General features: G+C 40.9%; 1 pseudogene across 9 annotated transcripts in view; it reads right to left on the minus strand.

Annotated features, from left to right (window-relative positions):
* Positions 1-14,017, minus strand: part of LOC118144943 (keratin, type II cytoskeletal 8 pseudogene) — a 376,247-nt pseudogene that overhangs the window by 244,026 nt on the left and 118,204 nt on the right. For 7 of the 9 annotated variants that reach the window (XR_013521224.1, XR_013521223.1, XR_013521222.1 and 4 more), the window contains one exon: positions 7,273-7,380. The product of XR_013521224.1 is annotated as a keratin, type II cytoskeletal 8 pseudogene, transcript variant X4 (transcript). The other 2 variants (XR_013521227.1, XR_013521231.1) reach the window with 2 other exon arrangements.

Raw genomic sequence — 14,017 nt, forward strand, 5'->3', positions numbered from 1 at the left:
AGGATACAGCCAGGCAAACCTTAAATGTAGGAAATTCTGTAGAATAAATGATTTATTTCTTCAACAACTAAATGGCAAAGGGGAAAAATAAGAATGGAAATTGTTGTATATTTTAAAAGATGTAAAGACCTCCACCAAATATAATATGAGGATCCTGATTCAAATAACTGAATCTAAGATATTGTTAAGAAATTATATTTATACAGAAATTCTTAGAAAACATAAATACTTATTTTATGTTGACTTTGCTAAAATGGGCTTTCATCTTAGACTTATATTGAAGGACACTATAAGAAACAGTCATATAACAGCTTTCCGTAGTTTTTAGTGTAGGAATACTTTCTGGGACAATGTCTACTATATTACAGTTTCCTCTTAATGAAGACCTATAGTAGAATTTGCTTTCAAGTCTCCACAGAGTTTACTTCTCCTAAACTCATTCAATTTTATCTTGAGAATAATATCCCCAAAACCATGCCTGGTTTTTTTCCTTTGGTCTTTAGGAAACTCAAATATGCAATTGACCTCAAGCTGTCACCCAGGACCATACAGAATATAGTCCTGTGTGATTTTTATAATCTACCAAGGCTTAAAAAAAGTTGTAAACCACCTGTTTATTTTAGAAGGAACCCAGGCTCTACAAAAGGTTTCTTGGGGTGATTAGAGGTGGCACATAATGATGTGCTTGTCACACTGACATTTGACAAAAGTATTTCTGTACTTAGCTTTTCACTTCAATTAAGCTATCCTTTAAAGGTACAAACTGTATCTTTTTCATCTTTGCATCATTCATAATGCCTAGCACACTTAAATGCTCTGTTTGGGAGACAGAGAACTAGAGCATTATCAAGACTCCACATTACAGTGTTATGCTGTAGTGCTAACCAACAGACATAAATCCTAAGCTGTATTATTGGAAGCCCATGTTTAATCTTTGCTGGGGATTTCCAGACCTAATGCACAAAGTTCTGGAGATAGACACAGCTACTGATGGGTACTTAATAGGCTAATACATTGCATTCTACTCCTAGTTAGATAGAAAATGTAGTCCAAATTAATATGAGTGATGCAAATCATGACAAACTCATATTTTCCCCTCTTTCTAATCTATTTCTGAAATTGTTCAAACTCTGATGTTATTCATCCAAGATCATAGCAGATGATGATATAATACCTGACTCCACTTGAAGTCCTGTCATCTCTTGTTTCTGTTTGTAACAAGACTAAAGGCTAAACAACAGAGAGAGACATGATTATGTACTATCAGCATGAGTCCTGAGTCCCAAGGAACTACTTCTACAGTGGAAATGAGATATGGGCCCTGTAAGGATGGCACAGGGTGCCAAAAGCAATAGAAATATCTGCATCTATTACATATTTTTTAAAAAGCACTTATTCCCATTTCACAAGTGAGGAAACCAAGATTCACAGAGGTTAATTAACTTCCCAAACAGGCCCAAAATTAGAAAGTGATTGAATCAGAATCTGGCCCTATGTAATTCTAAAGTTGATTCCATACTACTGTGCCATCGTGATAAGTATCACGAGAAGTATAAAAAATGTATTTGGGAGTATGAGGAAATCAGAACATCAGGGAGGGAAATGAATTGACAACAAATGGAAGAAACACAGAAAAGGAAAGTTATATTTGTTGAGAAACTACTAGGAGCCAAGTACTTTTACATATGGTATTTTAATTAACTTATATTTGTTTGGAGGACATTTTTCTCCACAGAGAAGATAAGTCTCAGAAACGAAAAGTGACATCCCCAAGATCACACATGGGTAAACACATACATGGGAATCAAATCTACATCTTGTGACCCCAGGGGCTAAAGGCTCTGATTTTTCAAGCTTTTTCAAGTGATCTTGGTCAAGTACACATCTCTAGGCCTCAGTTTCCTCATCTGTAAAGGTTGGGTTGTTTTGAAAATTAAATAAGATGACCCATGAAAAAGGCTTAGCACAGTACCTATCTCACAAAAAGGGCTCAGCTAAATTTAGCTGTGGTTGCTGTTACTGTTACATTACACTGTAGCAGCTTTGGTAGGGAGAAAGTACCATTCCTAGAACTCAAGTCACTTTGCAGAAAAGTATCATGTCTCCTAGGGAGTGTTTCAAAGCTGGCCCTTCTCAAACACAAAGCACCTTCACCCTCTTATTCCTATTGACTTCTGTTCATATCTGTCTGACCAAATCTCAAAAACCAGGCCGGGAAGGGGCCAAGCCTGGGGAATAGAGCTTCCTTATCTAGCAGTACTAGGTGACCAACCATCTTGGCTTCCGCAGGACTGAGGAGGGGTTTCTCAGGACACAGGACTCTCAATGCTGAAATTGAGACATCCCCAGGAAGGTACAATCATCCCTCGGTATCCATGGAGGATTGGTACCAGGACCCTCCACTCATACCAAAATCTATGGATGTTCAAGTTCCTAATATAATGTGGTGCAGCATTTGCTTATAGTTTACGTATATCCTCCCGTATATGTTAAATCATCTCTAGATTACTTAGAATACATAATACAATGCAAATGCTATGTAAATGGTTGTTATACTGTACTTTCATTTGTACTATTTTTATTGTCATATTATTACTTTTCATTGTTTTTTAAAATACATTTCAGTCCATGATTAGTTGAATCCACAGATGTGGATCCTGAGGGCCATGTGTACTGATAGGAGAGCTCAGTGGCTCAGCCAAAGAGGGATTCATCTTCACCTACCATGGGGTTAATAGTTCCATGCAGAGGTAGCCTGAATATAGCACCAAGGAGCCCGGCGCCAGGCTGAAAGTCAGGACCAGTAGGGGACAGGCAGAAGAGGAGATGGGGTTGGGTGCTAGGGGTTCAGGAGCCATCTGGTGAATACAGCCCTTCAATTAAGCTATCCTTGAAAGGTATAAACTGTATCTCAGCCCACCTCAGATAAAGTTTCTCTTACCCTGGATGACAAAGGCCTTTCCAGATTTGCAAAGTATTCTAATAGCACCAGAACTGCCCTGGCAAATGTCTGACTCTACCCATTTGTTCAAGACAAAGGGTTTGCAAGGGGGGCGGGGAGGTTAATCTTTTGCCCCACATCCATCCATACCACAGAATTTTGAAATTATCATTTTGAACCACAGCTTTTCTCCCTACCTTGAGCACTAATACTGTCTTTGGTCTCTTTACCCCTGTTTGAGGCTCCAGCATTCTAAATTTTGCCCATCTTATCAAAATCTGGAAAGGCCCTGGTATCATTTATTTGATCTATTAGTGTGGCTTAAAGTCAATGAGCTACTTTTCCCAGGTATATTTCATCTTACTTTCTTCTATATCTCCAATTGTGGAACGATTTGCTCTCCTAGTAATAGAATTTCAAGCATCAGAGAATATAAAGGAGGTGTGTGTGGAAAGCACAAGATGTCTCCCTAACCTTCACCACCATCATATTACATGGAGTTTAGACTCAACAACTAAATCTAATTCAGAATCAGAGCCAACTGGTTGAAAAAAAATGGGTAAAGCTTATCTTTCTTCAAAACCATACTCATTATGACTGAATACTTTTTCTAGAACTACAATAATAACATAGATTTTAAAAAGTTATTCCCTGAGCTCAGAAGACTTCTCTTTTCTGATAGTTCACTAAAAACATGGGTTGTCTTTTGCTCTGTGACAAAAGCCACCAGGAGTCCTTGCAATTTGCCACTTTCAGAAATGGTCCCTTATCTCTTCTGAGTGTGGAGATGTTCAAAGGCCCATTTCTCCTGCCAGACAACAGCATAAATACAGAAGAAAGAACAATGTGGAAACGAAACTACTGGCTAGAGCGTACAGCATCCCAAGAGCAGTTTTCCAGGTACAGCTGAAGGACCATTCTAGTGTGGGGGTGGAACAGGATGGCAGAGGGTTTTTGTAAGTTTTCTTCATATTATTTTTATACTTCTTATCAAAGCATTATCTAGGAATACAGAAATATACAAATCGTAAGTGCACAGCTCACATTTTTTAAAAAAACTAATAAACGCATGTAACTAACACCCAGATTAACAAAATACTGAGGAATTAGTACTTTACTAATCACCCATAAATAAATCATTATCTTGATTTCTAGAACTATAGCATATTTTGCTCATTTTTGAAATGCATAGAAATGAAATAAATCAATATATACTCTTTTTTCTAGTTGGCTAACTTCTTCCACTCCATATTATCTTGTGAGATATTGTAGCATTAAAAGTAGTTCATTCATTCTTATTGCAGTATAATCTACTTTTAAATGAACATATCACAATTTATTTTTCATGCTACCATAAATGGCCATTTGGGTAGTTTCTGGCTTGAGACTACTACCAATGGTACTGTTATGAACTTTCTGACACATGTCTTTTGGTGAACATACATATGCATTTTGGTTGGGTATATGTGTCTAGGGGTAAAACTGCAGGCTTATGGAGAATGCATGTATATATTGAACATAAGTAGATATTGCCACCATTTTCACAGATTCAGAAGAAATTCTGGAAATGCAATGAATACATTCCCTGGTTTTTGGCTGACTTGCATTAACATTAACTTCACTGGACACATACCTCTTATAAAAGAAGGTACACACCCCCTTTTCATACTTTCTTCTCTAATCATAATGTGGTTAAAAAAAAACGCAGTCATGAAATTACTCCAAGGTGGGATGTTATCTTTTTATAAGCCCCTAAACTCCTGGCCCCAACCTGACCATGTAGTAGACAACATTCTGAAATGCTAGAAAATAGAGAACAAAGTTGGGCTCTGTCACCCACTAGCCAGACTTTGAGCTTCTCATTTAGCCTGAGTGTCTTTATCTGTAAATGGAACTTGCCTAGGACTTGACAAAAATGGGATTATATTAGTTTCTTAGCATTGACATAGCAAACTACTATAAATTAGTATTCTTAAAATAACTGAAATGTATTATCTCACAATTCTGGAGGCCAGATGTCCAGAATCAAGGTGACTGCAGGCTGGCTCTTTTTGGCGGTGCTAAGGAAGAATCTGTTGCATGCCTCTCTCCTACCTTCTGCTGGGTGCTGGCACCTCTTGACATCCCTTGGTTTGCAGCTGTGTAACTCTAGTCTGCCTACATCATCACGTGGGCTTCTTCCCTGTGCATCCCTCTCTCTGTCTATCCTCGCTTGTTCTTATAAGGACATCAGTCATATTGGATTTATGAACGATACTAATTCAGTATGACCTAATCTTAATCTAATTAGATCTTCAAGGACCCTTTTCCAAATAACAACACATTCTGAGGTTCTTGCTGGCCATGAATCTTGGCAAGACACTATCCAACCTGGGGCCTCCAATAAATTCTAATTATTATTATGTACTATTTTTGCTATTTGACTGACTGATGGATGGATGGACCTTTTATTCATTAATTCTACAAATATTTGTTGAGTGTCTACTATGCGCTGGCCACAGTTATAGCTGATGGCCACACACTCCCTGCTTCCATGAAGGTTATATGCTAAGGGAGTGGGAGGAAGATAAATCCATCAACAGGCACATAACTTGTCAGGTGGTGAGGAGCCCTAAGAAATAAAGGAAAGCAGGAAAAGTGTATCTAAGGATTCTGACTTTGTTCCCTCCACTCTATTTCATATGAGACCATCTCCTGCTTTGGGCTTTGTTGTGGTTGTCATTATTGTTTTTGTTGTTATCTCAGTCCTTTATGGTGTCCTTTGCAAAAGATGACATGGATTGTTCTCTCAAAATGGGAAAACCCACTCCAGAGAGCAATTTCCATTACAGTGGAATAATTAATCATGATTATTCCTTAAACTAGAAATCTGTATAACTGAGGAAATTGTTTCAAATGAAAGAATAGCTCACAGGGTAGGAGGTAAATCGAATTCCACAAGTGATAATAGGAGAGAGCAAAAAGAGGGCAGCTATGTATCAGGCTGCATGAATCATTCACTATAAATCCAGATGTTCATGAAATAAAAAACAGGCCAAGTCCATGACCTTGTGAACTGATGTAAGAGCAAGTTAAAATATGATAGGAGACTAAATATCATGGAAATATTTTTTTAAGTCATGAGAAGGCCATTTATTTATCTATCACCTAAAACACGTAAGACATATAAAAATATTAAAGATTTTGTTTTGAGCTACCATCAAAGTACTTAAACTTTTTAGCAACCAAAGTTTCAATTATTATAAATCAGTAGCACAGCATGAGTGGCTTGTTATATCATTGTAGAGAGAAAAACACTTTGTTAAGCTTGTTTCCAAGGAAATGAAACGCTTTTCAGACAAGTCATTAATGCTCATAAAATCCCCTGGAGCCAAGTAGAGGGCAGATGTTATTTTTCAGAATGGTCACAGACCATCAATAGAGGGAAATTTCATTTAATTGTTTGAGTATTTATTTGCTTACTTATATTTCAAGGAACCAATTTAAGAAAGGAGACTGAGGTATTATTTAAAATATAATAACACAGAGAGCATCTGCACTTTAAAAAAAGGGAGGGGAATTATACATGGAGAATTAACCTATCACAAACAGAAGCAACACATCAATAAAGTAGAAACTCTCTACTATAAATTCATGAATCAAAGAATCCCAAACCCCCACAGCTCCTCTTGAGTTTTTACCAACCCAAACTTTACTTCCATACTTTATTTTCCCTACAACCCAGAACACTGCTAGTACCCCAATATTCCACCCCAGCTTCCCCTGTTTTTGCCCCCTCTCCTACCCACTACACTTCCATTGTATATGTCTAAATTTCACAGTTCTCTTTATCTTCCCTGCCTTGCTCCACTTCATTTCTGGATATATAAACCACTCTTCTTTTTTTTTTTTAGACGGAGTTTCGCTCTTGTTACCCAGACTGGAGTGCAATGGCACGATCTTGTCTCACCGCAACATCCACCTCCTGGGTTCAGGCAATTCTCCTGCTTCAGCCTCCCGAGTAGCTGGGATTACAGGCACGCGCCACCATGCCCAGCTAATTTTTTGTATTTTTAGTAGAGACAGGGTTTCACCTTGTTGACCAGGATGGTCTCGATCTCTAGACCTCGTGATCCACCCGCCTCGGCCTCCCAAAGTGCTGGGATTACAGGCTTGAGCCACCGTGCCCAGCCTATAAACCACTCTTCTTATCCTTTTCCCATCACTACCATTTTCTGGAAAATGACATCCCTGCCTATCATGCATTCCCAGCTTCTGTTCTCATTCTTCATATTGAAATCCCCTGCCCCTAATCTGCTTACCCTATTTATAGTCTTGCAAGTCTCCCCTACCTGTCCAGGGAAAGTAGAGGCCATTCTGGATGCACAAAAGGCAGCAACAGCAGTCAGGTTTTCACAGCTCTTTTTCCTGTGATAGGCAGAATTGTGAGTCCATGAGGCCTAAAAGACAATTCTGTATTATTCAGTGTGTTCATTCATAAAATCCCTCCTTAGGTAAATATCATTGAGCAGTGCTGGGTGAGAAATTGCTGTGACAAAATGGTAGTTCCCCAAGTTCACTTCCTAACAGGCTCTCCCAGAGGTCATAGAACAAAAAGGCTCTCAGACTGCATAAAAATGCTTAAATCATATGATTCATTTAGTCAACTTAAAGCACACAGTGAGTAGCAAGGGAAAAATACACGGTGTACGTTATCACACATAGGATAGAGTGCAAGCAGGTGGAAGAACCATACAACTTAAATTCTGGGTTCTGCCTTTTCCATCAATGGAATGATTGAGAGGGCCAGAGTTGAGGTTTGAGCAAGAGGACCCAACAGACAAAGGTCAAGAGCATGCACATTTGCTCTATCAGACAGACCCAGGAGCAAGTCCACTTGGCCACAGCTGCAACTTGGCAATTAGCCTATTGAGCAGCCATGAATTATATCTGTACCTCTTAAGTAGAAGACACATGGGGCCAAATGGGTGTGACAATGGGGATTCAAATTAAGATATTACAAATACTCAGTACTGAGACAGCTAGGTGGGAGGGGGTCCCTGTGTTGACCTGGGATTTAAGCTGTGGATGGGAAGTGCTCTAGCAGGGACTCTGGCCTTGCAGAGGATCCCTGTTCCTCCACCTTCTTACCCCCTTTTCACCCAATAAAAGCCTGCTTTACTCACCCTTCAAACCATCTGCAAGCCTAAATTTTTGTGGCCGTGGAACAGACAAGGACCCTATCTTTAGCTGAACTAAGGAAAAGCCCTGCAATAGCACCTCATGTGTATTTAGTGTGTCGTGAATGTTTAGTAACTACTTGGTCCTTCCACCTCTTTCTGTCTGCATTCACACATGTTCTACTTAATTTATTTGTCAATAGGCTACTTGTTATCTGTGCTGAACATGAGTTTTATCCATTCTATTTGTTTCCTTCTATACCAGAATTGAATATTCTTAAACAATAGAGCAAAATGAGCACTGGAGCAGCTACTACGTTCCAATTTCTGGGAACAGGAAGAAAATTAGAGTAATGGCACAGCAGAGAGCAAGCACTTGGGGAGGCAGCAAGGACATCTGGAGGAGTTGATATCTACCCTAAAACTTAAAGCTCAGTCAGACCTGACCCAGGGAAGCAGAGGGTTACAGCATTTCAGACAGGAGAGGGACAATCTGAGCAAAGGTACCAAGTAGTGAAATAGCATGTTACCTGGGGAAAACTAGAGCATCTCATTCCAAAGTGCAAACGTGTGCAAGGCCAATTGGGCTGAAGAAGAGGCAGGGCAGCCTGGCAGGGAGAAACTCTGCATTAAAGCTGGGGTTTGGAATTTATCCTAGAGGAGATGGGTGGCTACAGACAATGGCAGCAAGCCTGGGTCATTCCCAGGTAGGTGTTGGTGATGGAGGCTTCAGGCTGAGGAAGTGGTGGGAATTCAAGATGGTGGTGAGACAGGCAGGGACTGGGTGCCGTGTTTTGGGGAGTGAAGGAGCATGGTTCAGCACTAGCCCATTTCCCTTCATGCTTTCTGCTGTCCATGGAGTTGTGTGGGCTTTGTCTGTGAGAACTGTCTCAAAATAAATGAAGCAGGTTTCACCTCCTTTCCTTCCAGCAGCTGACGGATGATCTCAGGCAGTGGTGCCCACATTGGATACTAGGTCATTCCACATTACTAGTTCTGCCTGGCTTCTTGGGGAATGGGGCCAACTCACCTCAGTTCCGATTTCACAAAGGGGCCTCTTTCCTCCACTCACTAGACATAAACCCCTTTTCTGAGCCCCCTTTCAACCCGTGCTAATTAGGGTGTATTTATATTTGTAATAAAAGGGTAAACATGTCCAAATTTCTTTAAATATCCATGGACAGAATCATCAGAAACTAGCTAGTCTAACTGGAAACTCCCAGCCTATAACCTGAGGGCAGGGAGGGGTGGTAGGAAAGAAAAAAGCATATATCTGCAAATCATAAACTATGGGCTTCTTAGTTCTCAACACAAGTTCCAGTTCCAAGAAGCTGATCCATTCTCTCATTCATTCACTCACCATTCTTGCACAAGTATGTGGGTAACAGAAGAGAAACAGGGTTTGAAATGTAAGCATCCAGAAGTTAGTCTACGGAAAAATGTTTTCAGTTATCAAAATTGTAAAATTCTAAGGAGGGAGAATGTAGAGGGCAACATATTAGAGCAGCACGTCAGGCACCTAATCAATAAAATATTCAGTTACTTTTCTGCATTATTACGATATATATAGTAGTTGCCAGCACTTATAAATGTGTAATCTTTGCTTATGCTAAATAAGTATTCACTTTCATATTTAATTTCTTTTTTTTTTTTTTGAGACGGAGTTTTGCTCTTGTTACCCAGGCTGGAGTGCAATGGCGTGATCTTGGCTCACCGCAACCTCCACCTCCTGGGTTCAGGCAATTCTCCTGCCTCAGCCTCCTGAGTAGCTGGGATTACAGGCACGCGCCACCATGCCCAGCTAATTTTTTTGTATCTTTAGTAGAGACGGGGTCTCACCATGCTGACCAGTATGGTCTCGATATCTTGACCTCATGATCCACCTGCCTCGGCCTCCAAAAGTTCTGGGACTACAGGCTTGAGCCATCATACTTAATTTCTAAGAAGGCCCTGAAAACTGCACTAACAGGTCATGTAGTGGACTGGTCTGCAGCCTGGTGGTTGGGGACTCCTGGACTAAGGGAAGCAGATATACTAGAAACTTGTGTTGTTGTTGTTTGTTTTGTTTTGTTTTTTCTTTTATCTTAAGTTCATGGATACATGTGCAGGCTGTGCAGGTTTGTTACACAGGTAAACGTGTATCACGTCCCTGCAAAGGACATGATCTTCCTTTTTAAGTCTGCATAGTATCCATGGTGTATATGCACTACATTTTCTTCATCCAGCATATATTAATGGGCATTTAGGTTGATTCCATGCCTTTGCTATTGGGAATAGTGCTGCAATGGACATACATGTGTATGTGTTTTTATAATAGAACAATTAATATTCCTCTGCGTATATACCCAGTAATGGGATTGCTGGGTCAAATGGTATGTCTGTCTCTAGGTCTTTGAGGAATCGCCACACTGTCTCCCACAACGGTTGAACTAATTTACACTTCCACCAACAGTGTAAAAGTGTTTCTTTTTCTCCATAACCTCTCCAGCATCTGTTACTTTTTTTACTTTTAAATAAATAATAGCCATTCTGAATGGTGTGAGATGTTATATCATTGTGGTTTTGACTGGCATTTCTCTTATGACCAGTGATGTTGAGTTTCTTTTCCATGTTTGTTGACTGCATGTATGTCTTCTTTTGAGAAGTATCTATTCATATTCTTTGCCCACTTTTTAATGGGGTTGTTTTGTTTTTTTCTTTTAAATTTAAGTTCTTTATAGATGCTGGATATTTGACCTTTCTCAGATGCATAGATTTAAAAATTTTTCTCCCATTCTGTAGGTTGTCTATTCTGTTGATAGTTTCTTTTGCTATGCAGAAACTCTTCAGCTTAATTAGATCTCATTTGTCAATTTTTGCTTTTGTTTCAATTGCTTTTGGCATCTTTGTCATGGAATCTTTGCTTGTGCCTATGTACTGAATAGTATTGCCAAGTTTTTTTCTAGGGTTTTTGTAGTTTTAGGTTTTACATTTAACTCTTTCATCCATCTTGAGTTGGTTTTTGTACATGGTGTAAGGAAAAGGTCCAGTTTCAATTTTCTGCATATGGCCTGCCAGTTCTCCCAGCACCATTTATTAAATGGGGAATCCTTTCCCCATTGCTTGTTTTCGTCAGGTATGTCAAAAATAATATGGTTATAGGTGTGCAGCCTTATTTCTTGGTTCTATATTCTGTTCCATTTGTCTATGTAACTAGAAACTTTTGTAGTAATGAGTGGAAGTACAAACTAAGATATTCAAGACATAAAATGAATAAAATCACCATATGCAGTGAGTGTAGATTATTGTACTAGATGGACAATGATGCTGTGAGTTTCTTTCATTTCTGCAGTCTCTTTCTGATGGGCAAAGTTACTGCAGGAAGTCTTTTACACATAGATCATGTGTCTTTTAGGATGGGATGCTTTGGGCAGAAAGCACACAAAGAATTAATGTTCTCATATAACAAGAGGTCAGAGGTAGTGTCGCGGAATCTTTGGGGTGTTGCTTCATCAGCTGGAAACCTCTGTGGCTGGTGGTGCCTGTGCCTGAGTATTTACTCGAGCCCGCTGGGCTCATTCTGCCCACTTGGCCTGGCAGACTGTGCTCAGCCCATGCGACCAGCTTAAATCTCAGCCTGCCAAGGGTGAGCCAAGCACAAAGCAGCAAGGTGTGTGTGAGCAAGCAAGCATGGGATCCAACCACTGGCACAGCCAGACATGCCATTTGCAGCAGGGTGGGCAGCTCCAGGCACCAATATGGGTGCTGGATCCTTGAGAGACTGCAGCTGGACCAGGCGTCACACAAGTAGCTTCCATGGCTGGCACCAGGGAATGTGGTAGTAGTATCCGGAAGCTTGGAGACACCAGGAACCGCAGAGCCCCAGAAAGGTTGTCACAGCCCTCGCTCAGGGAGCTCCTAGGCCTGAGCTCCTTGGCACTCAAAATGTGGTGAGCAAGGGGCGTGTTTAAGCCCTGTTTGTGTTACAGCTCTTTTAGCCCCACCATTCAGTGGGTCCTGAGTTGTTGTCCTGTGTCCAGAAAGAATGAGGTACACATGCAAGTGGAGGGTGAGCAAGCTGAAAGGAGCTTCACTGAGCAACAGAACAGCTCAGAAGAGACCTGCAGTGGGTAGCTCCTGTTCATAGGCAGTATGTCTGATGAGTACTCAGCTCTTAGCAGGGAGGAGGCCCACAGTGGGCAGCTCCTCTCCACAGCTGGTCATCTGGTCATCTCCTGGAGTCTGGCAGAGTCCGGGATTTTTTATGGGCTTTAGAGGGGAGGAAGTGCATGCTGATTGGTTCAGGGGTGGCCATGGGCAGGCCCAGGAAAAGCACAATAAGTTCCCATTCTGGTCCATTAGCCCAGCCCCCAGCTTCAGGCTGTCCCTGGCTTGAAAGTGGGGCTTCACCAGGGACTCACTAATTTCCAAAATCTGGGGGGACCAAGGCGACAGGCATGTCAGTCCTGCCCCAAGTATGCACACACATGGCCAGGTTGCAATAGACCCAGGCTCAGCCTCAACTTTGCTCCAAGATTGGAGCAGGTACAGGCAGCTAGGAGAGGCCAGGCAGCAGGATCAGGCACTACTGAGCCTGTGGGGACAGGGGGGCTTTCCACCCCTAAGAGTGCAGAGACTCTGGGCCTGCAGGAGTGGCTAGGTGGCAGCAGCTGCACCCTGCAAACTTGGAAGGGAATGGGGCTTCCACCTGGTCCCTACTCCCACTAGCTTGCACCAGCTCCATGGAGTGCCCAATCCCAGCTGTGCCTTCCCAACTGCAGTCAGCACCAAGGCAGTGGCTGCTCCAGACAAGACACTGCTGCCATCAGTAGGACAATTCTAAGGCTGGTTAATTTAGCAACTCAACAATTTCTCCCACTCCACCATCCTCAGTGTGAGAACTTCCAGGATGGCTCCCCATCATGGTCCCTGATGCCACTTCAGCTTCAGATAATATATGTTGAAGGCATTGTCAAAAGGCAGAAAAGGGCCTGCTTCCTCTCATCTCACATGTCACTCTTTTTTAGAGTCAGGTTTATGGATACAAAAGTAGCAGTAAAATTTGTCGTTTCTAAATATATAGTTTGATAAGTTTGACAAATGTTGACAGTCATGTTGCAATCAAGGTAGAAAACACTTCCACCACACCAAAAATTCCCTCATGTCTACCTGTAGTCAGTTCCCTCTCTCAACCCGAGAACCTGGCAACCACTAATTTGATTTCTGTCCCTATAATTTTCCCTTTGCAAGGATTTCAGATAAATTTAATGATACATTAGGATAGCCTTTTGTGTCTCGCTTCTTTTATTAAGCACAACGCATTTGAGATTCTTTCATGTTGCAAATGTCAGTAGTTTAATTCTGTTTTATTGTTGAGCAGTATTCTGTTGTATAGCTATACCATAGTTTTTATCCATTCACCAGTTAATGGGCATTTGGGGTGTTTCCAGTTTGAGCTGTTATAAATAAAGCTGCTATGAACATCCACAAACAGGTATTTGTGTGGAGGTATGCTTTCATTTCCCTCTAAGCGGGATTGCTAAGTTGGAAAGTTTGCTTTTTAAAAGGAAGTAAATTTTCCCAGAAGTTCCTCTGTGTCTTATTGATCATAACTGGGTCACATGCCCCTTCCTAAGCCAATCACTGGCAGAAGGAACAGAAAGAAACTTATCAAAATCTCTCATGGCTCTGGGGATAGGGCACTCTTTCCCAATTGTATATTTTTGTGTGGAAACAAAATCCATGCCCTTCAAGCAAAGAAAGAAGACAAAAATAGGTTTATACAAGCAACTAACAACAACCTACCCAAGAAACACCTTACCTTTGGACTATTACTATATTAGATAATTGGTTCCTTATTTTGTAAGCCATTTGAATCAAATTTTCTGCTGAAAGTATTTTAAATGGCACATGACCTAAGTGCCTGCACCTATTTTAC

The sequence above is a fragment of the Callithrix jacchus genome, chromosome 8, assembly GCF_049354715.1.
Source record: "Callithrix jacchus isolate 240 chromosome 8, calJac240_pri, whole genome shotgun sequence".
Lineage (NCBI taxonomy): Eukaryota > Metazoa > Chordata > Mammalia > Primates > Cebidae > Callithrix > Callithrix jacchus.